We start from the raw sequence: 9,152 nt of genomic DNA, 5'->3' as shown, positions 1-9,152 counted from the left end.
TGAAAAGTGTTGATGCAGCGACGACACAGTTTTTTAGAGGGCTTATTTTCGACACCTTAAATTTTTTTTTATGTATCAAGTGTGAACATTTTTTTTTGTTAGTGATTTTCATCTTGATTTTGAAAAGTGTTGATAAGCATCAACCCTTTTTGTTTAGAGGACTTAGTTTTTACACTTTAAATTTTCTAATGAATTAAGTGTGGATAATTTTTTTTAAATGTCGGTGATTTTCATGTTAATAATAAAACATAAAAATAAAAAAACATGACAAAAAAAACAAATATATAAAACAAAAAACCTATAAAAATGTAAAAAAGAAGCAAAATTAACTCGTATAAAAAAATAAATAAATAAAATAAAATAAAACAAAAAATTGACCAAAAAATTAACGGAAAACAACAAAAATAAATAAATAAATATAAAAAAATAAATTAATTAATTCAATTTTTTCAAAATAAAATAGAATTTAAAGAAAAACAAATTAAATTAAAAAAAGAAAATCTAAAAACATTTTTTTAAATAAAACAAAAACAAAAACAAAACAAACTAAAAATAATTACCAAAAAATATTAAAATAAAAAAAAATAATTAAATAAAAAATATTTAAATTAAATAATTAAAAATAATAATAAAAATAATAAGAATTATTTTTTGAAATTAAAATTATAAAAATAAGAAATAAAATAAAATAAAATTAAAAGAAAATAACAAAAATTATAAAAATTTATTAAAAAAAACATTAATAAAAACCAAAAATAAATAAATAAATAAAAAGAAGAAGAAGAAAGAGTAAAAAAAATTAATTCAAATATATATATATATATATAAAACATTAAAAAAAAAAAAAAAAAAATCTCCATAGTGAAGTAGAAACAAATCTCCATAATTAAAAATCTAGTTTCATATTTTTATTTTAAATGTATATATAATTTATTTATAATAATAATAATAAAATTATATTTTAATTATTTTATATTTTTTTTTATAAATATTAATAATATAAAATTTATTATTTTAATATTTATTATAAATTAATACTTCTTGATTTTAGACTTTTGTGATCCATATTAATTTTGATAAACTCTTTCGGATTGATCACATTGCGAGTTTTTGGTCAACATTTCGAACCATCTAATGTGGCGCATCATCACCTTTGTCCTAATGATAAACCACATTATATGGTTCGAAATGACCAAAAACTCATGATGTGATTAATCAGAAAGAATTTATCAAAATTAATACTTATCAAAATTTACTAATTAATTTATATGAATATACTCATTATATAAATATAAAATATATTTAAATAAATAATATTTTACCTTGCTTCACATAGCCTTTATAAGTTCGTTGAATTGACCTTTCTATTTCTCGCACCTCACATACTCTTTTATCTTCTTGAAGAGTATACCCGTGATTTGCAATTGCTTTGACATCATCCCATATTTTCACCATTGCATAACTGTAATCTCAGAGACGTCACTGTAAGTGGTTAAATTGGTCTTATTCATTTCTACCATTTCATCATGTAGATTTTTTCTAGATTTGTTTGATTTTTCTAGATAAATTGTTTTGTCAAACTTAATATAGTAAGTAAATATGTATATGGTTCATAGCATGCCCTTCCTCGCCCACCCTGGCCTCTTGGCCGCTGGGCTCGGGCGGGCGGGCGGCGAGGGTCGAGTGGAGAGGGCCGAGGGATGAGGGAGAGGGGGGGAGTGGGAGTGGGTGAATGGGAGCGGAGGGCTAGGTGGAGGGAGCGGGTGCGGCAGGGAGAGGAGGGGGAGAAGAGAGGGGACGAGGGGGGCTGGGACAGGGGGCCAGGGTGAAGTTGGGGTTGGGGTTGGATGGAGCGAGGGGGTGGCATTGAGATTGTTTTTTTAAATAATTTTTTTATTTTTTTAATATATATATTTAAATATTTTTAAATTTAAATTTTAAATTTTATTATTATTTTAATCTTTTTAATTTTATTTATTTATTTATTTATTTTTCTTTTTTTTTTTAATTGTTTTGAATTTATCTATTTTAACTTTTTCTTTGTTTGTTTTTTTCCTTTCTAATATATATATATATAGAGAGAGAGAGAGAATGTTTTGAATTTTTTTTTTTTGAATTTTAGTTTTTGGTAATTATTTAACGTTTTTTAAATGATGTTTTGTTTTTTTATTTTTTTTTAACTAAAAAATGGTTATTTTTATTTTTATTTTTATTTATTTTCTCTTAAGTTATACATATTTTTTTTTTTTGTTTTTTTTTTTATGTTTTTAATTTATTTTTTATTAAAAAATTTCATTTTTTCAAGGTTTTGTTTCCTTTTTTTGTTTTTTTAAATGTTATGATATTTTTTTTTTGTCCCCTTGCCACCCTAACTGGTTGGGCTAGGGGTGGGGCAATTTTTTTTTTTAAGTTTTTAATTTTTTTTAATGCTGTATTTTATTTTTGTAATTTTTTGTTTTTTTTTTTTACATGGTATGATTATTTTTTTTACGTTTTATAGTTTTTTTAATGTCATTATTATATATTTTTTATATTTGATTTTTTTTGTCATGTTATTTTTATATTTTATTACTTGTTATTATTTTTTATTTTCATTTTTTTTCAATATTTTTTTTTCTTTTGTATTTTGTGTTATTTTTTTTATATCATTATTACATTTTTTTTTATTTTTTTTTCCAATATTTGAATTTTTGTTTTCTTTTGTATTTTGTGTTATTTTTTAATGTCATTATTATATATTTTTTATATTTGATTTTTTTTGTCATGCTTTTTTATGTTTTATTACTTGTTATTATTTTTTATTTTTATTTTTTCTTTGTTTTTTTTTGTATTTTGTGTTTTTTTTATTAATTTTTTTCAATATTTGAATTTTTGCATTTTTATATATTTTTCATTTTTGATTTTTTTTTAATTTTTTTATGTTTTATTACTTGTTATTATTTTTTATTTTCAATATTTGAATTTTTATTTTCATATATAATTTTTTTCTAGGGTCTGTGTCGATGCTTGTCTAGCAACCCAATCCCATTAGTTGTCTCAGGCTCATTTAACATTTAAAAACAATTTTAAAAAAATTACCCTTGGTATCATTTAACATGTAAAAAAAATACCCTTGGTTTATTTTTTAAGTTTTTTTAGTCATAAAATTTTTCATGTTTGAAATATTTTGAAAACTTGATTTTTTTTATAATCATAATCTTTGGTTTTAATTGCATGGTTGAAAAATTATCAAGATTTTAATGTTTTTCTAAATCATGGTATTTTATCTTTAATGCTATGGTCTTGATATTTTTTTGTAATCATAATGTTTGGTTTTAATTGCATGGTTGAAAAATTATCAAGATTTTAATGTTTTTCTAAATCATGATATTTTATCTTTAATGCTATATTCTTAATTGCATGGATGATATTTTATCTTTAATGCTATGGTCGAAAACAATTAAATTTCAAGATTTTTAGAGTCAAGATATTTATCTTTAACCACATGAATGGAAATAGTTGGTATTATCAGGATTTGAGACATGATATTTTATCTTTAACATCATGTCCGAGAATTGTTGGAATTTTACAGTTTTTACAGTTTTTCAAAATCCAGATATTTTCTCTTTAACTCCATCGCTAAAAAATGTCAAAATTATAACCCGTTTTTTTCAAACTAAAGTTGTATTGAAACTGAGGTCGGCAAGAGGTTGTAAGATGGGTGTTGATAAACAAAAAAAACCATAATATGACTAGTTTGAAAACCCGAGTGGCTAATACTCACAAAGTAGAGTTTTATCACCGAAGTATTCCAATAAGAAATATAAACCATGAGTCAATTTAAGAGTAAAGGTACTAATAAGAGCTTCCAGATCTATAAAAAGAAAAGAAAGCAAATACAATAGAAAAAATCTATAATCCATTTCGAAAATGACATTAAGGAAAGAACTAAAACAAAAGGGTTTTTAAATTTACCTGTGCAGTGGCTTAAACCCTTCACATTTTCTTCCTTGACCGATGTGAGACCAGTAACTCATTATTGGAAAGACCAAGCGAATTTCCTTCAAAGTCACGAGGGTTTATCAGAGGGATTTTCTATAGAAACCCTGAACACTATCAATGAAATTGTCTACGATTCCTGTAACAAAATGAGTCGAATAGTTTGATAAAAATTATAAATAAAATAAATACATCTCTTCAACAAAGAACAACTCTAACAGAATGTGAAAATTTACCAGAATGGTCTCTGAATGTTTGAGAGAAGCATGCCATGGAAATGAAGAAACCGAAGCCTTCAAGAAATACCCTAGGGAAACGGTTAAAGGATTTATTCATGCACCAGAGGATATAAAAAACAATGGACAAACTCTGAGAAAGAACTGAATTGCAGAACATCAAAACCCTAGTGACAACAAAGAAAAATGAGCAATCAAATAACGACATTAATGGATGGGACAGTAGTCATTGTTTTATTTTATTTTTCAAAAAGAAAATTTATATATGGCCGAAGCCCTCATGATTACAATATGACCGAAGCCAAACAAAATACGACCAAAGCCAGAATACAATAAGATCGAAACCGACAGATACAACAAAACCGTCACATATCATCAAAAAAAAACTCCACAAAGTTCGAACTCGGCTGAGGGAGCCATCCGCCCCAGCCGTCATATCATGCACGCTGGGTGCAGTAGTCATTGTTTCATCACTAAACCTTAATCTCATTAACACCGTCGATCAAATACGAACTTGTAATCTCCGCTGATTTGGTAAGTTGGGAAGACCTTCGTGGTGGTGTCAAAAATAGACACGTGCACACGTAGAAGGATGTAAAGAGTAAATACGTACATTACACACATAATACATTATAAACCATAGACAAATTCGATGTCGGCAGTGACACTATTTATACCACATTGAAACCACTTAAATAAATTTGACATCATTAATATAGACCTGTCCAAAGTACAACACAATGCAAAGTGGAAATGTATATGTGCCATATGTAGTATATTTGATATAATTAATCCTCTTGGTGAGTTGGGACAATAGAGAAATATTATAGAGATGTATATGAAGACCAAGGATTATAGGTTTATAATCCTATAAATGAGTATTTCTAAATAGAAACCAAGGAGGAAATTAAAGAGAGAAGTAAAATACTTTGTTAGAGAATTCATCAAACACTTCTCACCAAGATTCATGGTAAAGAAGAGTCTATTTCTAAATAGAGACCAAGTGTGAAATTAAAGATGGTAAAGAAGAGTCTATTTCTAAATAGAGACCAAGTGTGAAATTAAAGAGGGAAGTAACATAAAGATTCATGGATTCATGGTAAAGAAGAGTCTATTTCTAAATAGAGACCCTTCTCACCAAGATTCATGGATTCATGGTAAAGAAGAGTCTATTTCTAAATAGAGACCAAGTGTGAAATTAAAGAAGGAAGTAACATAAAGATTCATGGATTCATGGTAAAGAAGAGTCTATTTCTAAATAGAGACCAAGTGTGAAATTAAAGAGGGAAGTAACATACTTTGTTAGAGAATTCATCAAATACTTCTCACGAGAATTCATCACATACTTCTCACCAAGATTCATGCATCACATACTTCTCACCAAGATTCATGGTAAAGAAGAGTATTTCTAAATAGAAACAAGTGTGAAATTAAAGAGGGAAGTAACATATTTTGTTAGAGAATTCAAATACTTCTCACCAAGATTTTTGTTAGAGAATTCAAATACTTCTCACCAAGATTCATGGTAAGGTAAAGAGAAGTGGAATACAAATGATATATTGGTTTTATAAGTGTTTGGATACTTGTTTTGAGTAGGCTAAAAGGGAAATAAGTAAAGAAGTGGAAGACAAATGATATATGGGTTTTATAAGTGTTTGGATATTTGTTTTAAGGAGTAGGCTAAAAGGGAAATAAATAAACATCTTGACAAGGGACACTAAAATTATCTTTTGAATTAGATTATCCAAAAACAAGAAGTGTTAATAAAATAAAGTCCATGTTCTTAAAACAAAGGATAAAACGACAAAATTAACAAAATATTAAGAAGATTTCTAGTATTGACAAAATAATAGAAAAGTGTATCAATAGTAGAGATGTGAGAGAAAGAAAGTGAACACAAAATAGAAATATATATGTATGAAGTCTTTATACTCATTAATTCCTTTTAAAAAAGTGTTGTAGATGAGGTATATTACATCTCTAAACCTCTATCCTCATGAGATGTGTTGGTCATTAACCCTCCAAATTTGCAAGGGGGTAAATTTAGGGGTTAGCAATTGTCAACTAATATCATATCATTGTATCATTATCATAAAATCCATACCAACATTATTTTATGCATTCTAATAAGTATCCCAACAATGAATATAGATAGCATCTCATTCTCAAATAGCAATATCACATATCACATGTGCATGCATTCACACATTTGCATATACATAAGCAATCTATGCAATACCCTAAACAATGCATAAAATTCATCAATTTCCAAGTTAGATAAAGCAAGTCATCAAGGCACCAAGGATAGACATCCCAGTCATAGATAAGGCACAACCAAGGAAAATGGGGCATTAAAATTAAGTGAAGTTATGGCCATGTAGAGGTAAGGGTGGAAGTAGTAGAGAATGCTACTCCATGCTTTGCTCAAACATGTTTGCTTGCGTGAAGCATGTTGGGTGTGGAGCCTGATTATCTTCTTTATTCAAAGGTATCATTGCATTTGACCCCAGTTCGTAATGTGGTGGCAACAACGCCCATAATATTTGTACTGCAAGGGGGGTCTAGGGGGGGTTGCGATCTTTGGGAGCCCCCCTGGTGGGGGATCAGGAGCAGCCCCCCCAAAGCTAAAAATAGATGTAAAATTGCCTTGTAAAATGTTGTAATTTTGTAGTCAATCTGAGCCATTCATTAGGCAGAGATCTGATGGTAGAAGTTATGTTTAATTTAGGGTTTTTTGCCCTAGAAAGCAACCCCTCGCTATATATGAGGGAATTGTATTGCGTCTATGTACATCTGTATTCTGAGTGAGAAAGAGAGAGGATATTGTGTGAGAGAGAAGAGAGAATTACAGTGGATTTGATGTGGGTTGTATATCTTCATTTTGCTGAATAATATAAAAGAAAGGACTGGCTATTTCTCCATGGACGTAGCCCAAATTGGGTGAACCAGGTATATCTGTGTCTCTCTTGTTTTATGTGTTTTCTGTGTTTATATTTCTACAATATATTTTGTGTTCCATTGCTCTGTTATATATAATTTTCTAACAAAGCAAAGTGTTATATCCACATTTCACAAAGGCTATGCAGAGGTCGAATGCACACAGAGGTTGTGACAAAATCAAACAAAGGCATTACCATTGTGCTATGTACTTCGCAACAGATTAAGGCAACAAGGTTAGGGAAAATAGTGATGTAGAACACAATGCACATGGAGGAAACAAGTTAGTCAAGAAGGGGCACAACTCCACACTTCATGGAGACTAATTGGTGTGCCAAGCTATGGACCATGAATAGAATTAGAGAAGTCAAAGGGATGGATACCTTCACACTCCATTCTTTGCCCTCTCCAAATGCTAAAAGCAAGTTCAAGTGGAGTAAAAGGAAAGAGGTTCATGGGAAAAAGAAGGTGGCAGACGATGTCAACACCCAGGTTGTCGATATAGAGGCCCTATAACCAATCAAGACATGCCACATTGTAGTCCGTGAAAAGTTAAAATTGCTTGAATTCTACATAGTCCAAAATTCCAAGGAAATTGTAATTGTCACTTGGAAAATAGTTGGGAGGCCACTGGGATTCTACATACCATCAAGAAAAATAAACGTGAGTTCACAAGAGGAAAAGTAGGTCCAAAAGGGGTTCCATTGGTTCCATTTGGAGGGTGCATAGGTTCATATGAAGGGGACCTCGCTGTGAAGGAAGAAAGTGATTTGATGTTCCATTTGTAAAGGAGAAGCTGATAATTCCTCTCATAATAAAGAGCTCAAGCACTCAAGAAGATTATCAGAGGAGCCATGTCAAAATGTGTCAATTCAACATTCAAGAATCAAAACCACATGTTCATTAGGGAATTAAAGGTCAATTTGGGAAGTTGTCAACACTGCAATAGAGAAAAACGAGACAACCTTCCCATTAACTATGAAACAATCCAATATCTGTGCATAAAGGAATAAGTCATTGAAACCTTTGTAGTTTTTGCTAGGGCTAAGATTCTAGAGCAGAAGAAGGGCAAACTTCTTGTGTTTACATCAAGAGGTCATCTACATCTTGGATAGTGATTATTTCTTCTGTTTAAGAGGACACCATCATTGAAATTCCTTGATCATAATCCAAAGAAAAGAAAAATCTCTATTATACACCAGCGTTTTTCTATTTGTGTGTATCAATAGTAGCTTCATAGTGGCAACTCTTTCCTTTTGCCTTAAGTCCTTAATAGGTTGACATATAGCGGAGTTGTAACTAAGATTCTTTGGAGTTGAGCAAACCTCCTCTTTGATGTTGGTTTTCCCAATTGAGATTCCATAGTAAATTCTCATGTTCTATGGTGTGTGATTTCTTGAGTTTGCAACTTTTCTATTTCAAATTCTTTGTCTAGACAAACATTAAATTTTGAAGATAGCAATAACACATTCATGACAAAATTACACAACCAAAATGTATGATAATACACAACAGTGATTTTTCTGAGGCAAAGCACCGCAAGATAAAATAAACCAACATAGTAAAAACATTCTATTCCACATATTAAAAATTTGAAAGGCATTCGTGTTGGTGAAACACATTGGTCATAGGCTCAATCATTAAGGATCACGAAATTCACTTGGACCAAAGTAGAGCCCACCAAGGAAAAACATTTCAAATGTTAATCTCTTCCAACACAATTACGAAAAGCGTTATGATATATTTGTGAACCAATGGTCTAGGCTCTTCAAGCAAGGTTGTAGGGAGCGACCACCACCGAATCCACTCCTGAAGCACACTCCACTCGGAAGCGCTAAGGGAACAACCTCGAGAGTGCACACCTAATTCAATCCCTGTTTGGGAGTGAATTTCGGGAGCGCACTCCTGCCAGAAAAAAAAAAATAATAAAAAAAATAAAATAAATAAATAAATAAATAAATAAAATAAAAAATAAAAAATAAAATAAAAATGCTCCATAGT

The sequence above is a fragment of the Pinus tabuliformis genome, chromosome 8 (genome assembly GCF_031772625.1).
Source record: "Pinus tabuliformis cultivar Carrire ecotype Pingquan chromosome 8, CPIR1, whole genome shotgun sequence".
In the NCBI taxonomy this organism is placed as follows: domain Eukaryota; kingdom Viridiplantae; phylum Streptophyta; class Pinopsida; order Pinales; family Pinaceae; genus Pinus; species Pinus tabuliformis.
Note: the sequence above shows the minus strand (reverse complement) of the source record.